Source organism: Mandrillus leucophaeus, unplaced genomic scaffold, assembly GCF_000951045.1.
Source record: "Mandrillus leucophaeus isolate KB7577 unplaced genomic scaffold, Mleu.le_1.0 Scaffold335, whole genome shotgun sequence".
In the NCBI taxonomy this organism is placed as follows: domain Eukaryota; kingdom Metazoa; phylum Chordata; class Mammalia; order Primates; family Cercopithecidae; genus Mandrillus; species Mandrillus leucophaeus.
In genome coordinates, this window is record NW_012103532.1 from 842,190 (window position 1) to 847,217 (window position 5,028).

At 42.2% G+C, this 5,028-nt stretch overlaps 1 protein-coding gene across 1 annotated transcript in view; it reads right to left on the reverse strand.

The window, feature by feature from the left end:
- Positions 1-5,028, reverse strand: part of SCAI (suppressor of cancer cell invasion) — a gene marked incomplete at its 5' end in the record, with an annotated part of 114,169 nt that overhangs the window by 36,567 nt on the left and 72,574 nt on the right. The window lies entirely within an intron of this gene.

The window sequence follows — 5,028 nt, forward strand, 5'->3', positions numbered from 1 at the left end:
TATTGTGCAGGAATTAAATGTATACACATAAAGTGCTTAGAATAGTGCATGCTACTAGTCACTATGGAGAAGTTAACTGTTACGATTATTAAGAAAAATAAAGTAAGAAAGGTGGATAAGGAGTACTGGGGAGGCATCTAATTTTAAGTAGGACAATTAGGGAAGACCTTATAAAAGGTGTTATTTGCTCAAACACCTAAAGAATAATGTAGGTATCTTTGGAAGAGGATTCAAGGCAGAGGGAAAAGAATGTACAGATCTAGGGCAGATGACTGCCTGATATGTTTCAAGAACAGCAAGGGGGTCAGTGTGGTTGAGAAGAACTCAGCAATCAGGGGCCTGGGAAGAGAGAAGATCAGAGATGTTTTTGGAAGGCTGGGGAGGGAAGGGTATGTGTGAGCAGAAAAAATAAAGCCTTTCTTGTGAGTGAGATGACAGGCCATTGGTGATTTTGAGTAGAAAGGTGGCATATCTGTCTTATAGGCACACTTACAGGAGAGCGAGGAAGGAGGAAGGCTCGTTGGAAGGCTACTGCAATAATTCAGGTGAATGATGATGGCGGCATGAGCCAGGATGAGGCAGAGGAGGTAACAGGATCTTGGATATACATATTAGAGTCAACAAGATTTCCTGAAATCGATCTTGGATGTCAGAAGAGGAGGAGTCAAGTATGAAATCAAGGATTCTGGCTGGGGCAACAACAATAGTATAGTAGCCATGAACTAAAATGGGGAAAGCTGTATATGGAGGAGCCTAGGAATTCCGTCTTGGGCATGTTCAGTTTGCCAACTCTACCAACTAAATTACAACTAAAGATGTGGAGTAGGCAGATAATATTCAAATTGAGTTTGAGAGAGAGGTCTGGCCTGGAAGTTGTCAATGCAGAAACAGCAAAGCCATAAAATCAGCTAAGAACATCAAGAAGTCAGCTGTAGGTAGAAAAGAACAAGGACTGAACTCTAGGACGCTTCACTAATTAAAGGCAGAGAGATACAGAAAAACCTGTAGAGGAGACTGAGAGGACACACAGATTCCAGAACTCTTGCCCTGAATCAATCTAGCAACTTCAATTTGGGTTTTGAAGATCTCATCTGGAAAAGGGGACAAATACCACAGCTCAGCATCTGTCCAAGATGAGAATCTAACAGAAAACTCGCCCTGCATTAAACTGGAATCCTAAAGGCTACAGCCTTTAAATTGGAATCGTAAAAGGTTACACCCTTTAACCTGGAATCCTAAAGGGCTATACTGTCAGTATAAGGATTAACGAAAACCAAACTCGACACTTCCTCTCCCCTCCACGATCACTCCACATGGGACTGCAAAAAATTTTTTCTTGATGCTGAGCAGAAAACAAAAGAAAACAAAAATTAGTTCCTGAGGGCTGTCAGCGTAAGCCAGCCCTCATGCATAGTTGCAGCCCAAATTTCTATCATCTAGGTGATCCCAAACTATTAGTGCCTCCGGGTGTCTGGCATAAACCAATGCAGACCCTCTCAGCATAAAGGTATCCTCATCCTAGGGCTCTATGAACTTCATACAAGTAATTTTTAAGGATAATAAGAAACATAGTCAAAAATAATCAAGCATACAGGGGCGCAAAAACAGCAAAGGGTATCTCAAACAGCAAAATCGGATTTCACATAGAAAATCCGATTTCAGCTGGGTGCGGTGGCTCACGCCTGTAATCCCAGAACTTTGGGAGGCAGAGGCGGGTGGATCACCTGAGGTTGGGAGTTTGAGGCCACCCTGACCAACATGGAGAAACCCCGTCTCTACTAAAAACACAAAATTAGCCAGGCGTGGTGGCACATGCCTGTAATCCTAGCTACTTGGGAGGCTGAGACAGGAGACCTGCTTGAACCTGGGAGGCGGAGGTTGTAGTGAGCCGAGATCACGACACTGTACTCCAGCCTGGGCAACAAGAGTGAAACTCTGTCTCAATTAGAAAAAGAAAAGAAAAAAGAAGAAATTCTGATTTCATGTATGATTATAGAAAATATAATATAGATAACAAATAGTAAGTATGCTTATTAAGTTTGAAGAAATAAGAAATACACTTGAAAATAAGAAACTATAAAAAGGGCAATGGAGCGGCTGGGCGCAGTGGCTCATGCCTGTAATCCCAGTACTTGGGAGGCCACGGCAGGCGGATCACAAGGTCAGGAAATAGAGACCATCCTGGCTAACATGGTGAAACCCCGTCTCTACTAAAAACACCAAACATTAGCCAGGCTTGGTGGCCCCCACCTGTAGTCCTAGTTACCCAGGAGGCTGAGGCAGGAGACTCGCTTGAACCCGGGAGGTGGAAGTTGCAGTGAGCCAAGATCGTGCCACTGCACTCCAGCCTGGGCATCAGATCGAGACTCCGTCTCAAAAAATAAAATAAAATAATATAAAATAAAAAACAGCAATGGAATACTTAAAAAAGAATAACATATAATTTCTAGACATGAAAAATACCATAACCAACAAAAAAACTCAATAGATGGGTCTGAGAGCAAGTTACACACAGCTGAAGAGAGAATTTTGAACTAAGAGCTAGATCAGAAGCAACTATACAAAGCTCAACCAAAGAAACAAAATGATGGAAAATACAGACAGAAGAGAGGTTAAGAAATGTGGAAGACACAGTGTGAATGTCTACTACACATATTTAATCGGAGCTCCAGAAGGTGAGGAGAGAGAGGCTTAGATACCATCAATATGTGAAGAGAAAATGAGAATTTCCCAGCAGTAACAAAAAACTCCAACCTACCACCTCAAGAAGTCCAACAGATTCCAACAGATGAAGCCAAACCTAGATATATCACCATATAACTGCAGGACACCAAAAACAAAAAGAAGGTCTTTCAAAGCAGCAAGAAAGAAATGAAATGAGAGTGAGGCTGACTGGCAGAAGAGCTCTTACATCACTGAATCCTGTTGTGAATGTCTTAAGAAACTGATTGCTGTAGACATCAGTCAAATACTTTAGGATGAGGCTGTTTAGATAAATACTCCTGTTTTGACAAATCTGTAAGTCATTTTCACAGGCAGGCATCCAGCTAGCTCTGCCATAAATACTTCAATGTGCAAAAGGATTTTCTTCTTCCAGGGGAAAAAAGAAAAAGTAGTATTGCCCAAAATGACTGAGGGTGTTTTATTTTTTGAGATGGAGTCTCGCTCTGTCGTCTAGGCTGGAGTGCAGGGGTGCAATCTTGGCTCACTGACTCCCAAGTTTAAGCGATTCTCCTGCCTCAGTCTCCTGAGTAGCTGCGATTACAGGCATGTGCCACCACGCCCGGCTAATTTTTGTATTTTTAGTAGAGATGGGGTTTCACCATATTGGTCAGGCTGGTCTCGAACTCCTGACCTTGTGATCCACCCGCCTCGGCCTCCCAGAGTGCTGGGATTACATGTGTGAGCCACTGTGCCTGGACGGCTTTTTTTTTTAAATTTTAAACTCCTACTAAGTACTACATTACCACAGATAAGGCCAATCAACTTGCTTAGTTTACCCCTACTGGCAAGCTAAGACCCAAAATATGGGCCATACTTGTTAAACAAATCCTGGTATTTCAGTCACAATATTCCTCTAACATGAGGCTCAGACAAGCCTGAAAAGCTACATTTTTCCTATGTGGGAAAGAGCATGGGCACTGGAATGAGAAAGACTGGTGTTGGAAATATTAGACAAGATCCTGAACCTCAGAGGCAGTTTCCTCAAGTACAAAATAAGGACAATAGCACCCTCATTTCATCATTCAACATGCACTGATTAAGACTCTTTTGGCCAGGTGTGGTGGCTCACACCTGTAATCCCAGCACTTTGGGAGGCCAAGGTGAGTGGATCACTTGAGGTAGGGAATTTTAGACCAGCCTGGCCAACACAGTGAAACCCTGTCTCTACTAAAAACTACAAAAATTAGCCAGGCATAGTGGCACACGCCTGTAGTCCCAGCTACTTGGGAGGTTAAGGCAGGAGAACCACTTGAACCCCGGAGACAGAGGTTGTAGTGAGCCGAGATCATGCCACTGTACTCCAGCCTGGGTAACGGAGCAAGACTCCCGTCTAAAAAAAAAAAAGACTCTTTTAAGTGTGAGGCACTGGGTAAGGATACATGTTTCTATAAACACACACACACACACACACACACGCACACACACACACGCTTCAGGGAAAACATGGCATCATGCTGGTCACTAGACCTTCATATTCCAGGCGGAATAGTGGCATCTTCTCTGATACATATGACCACGCCATGAAGGAAGACCTAAAGATACTGGCATTAGGGATTACCCAACTATAAGGTCCAGCTCAGTTGGAACCAGTCCCAGAGTTCAGTTGGAACCACCACTCAGAGCTTCTGATCAGTTTGCTAGGCTCCAAACTTAAATATGAGCAAACAAGCGGGGATTATGATACTCTCAGGAAAGTCTCTAATAGAAAGACAGAGGCAAAAACAAGCAGAAACAAATGAACAAAGAGGAAGCAGATATGAGGCAGGGAGAAATTTTAAATGATCACTGATATTCTCAAAGGAAAGTGAGATATTTCAACCATGATAAAAAAAAAAAAAGAACCCAAGATAATTATATATATATGTGCATATGTATGTGTTACATAAACACACATGCATCTATTTCTATATATATGAAAAGAAAATACAGAGACAAATGAAAAATCTCAATAAAAGGTTTAGAAGATAAAGATGAGGGGATTTCCTAAAGAAAAAATGTATTAAGGAGCAAAGGACAGACAAAAAATGAGAGACAACTAGACCAGAATGTCCAATAACGAAAAAAGTTCTTAAAAGACAGAATAGGAAAAAAAAAATGCAGAGAGAAAATCAATGGACTAACTCTAGAAAATGAGCAGTTTCCAGACTGAAATAATTCACCAAGTACATGTCAAGCACCATAGTTAAAAGTAAACCCAGACCAGCCAGGCGCAGTGGCTTACACCTGTAATCCCAGAACTTTGGGAGGCTGAGGCGGGTGAATCACGAGGTCAGGAGTTCAAGACCAGCCTGGCCAAAATGGTGA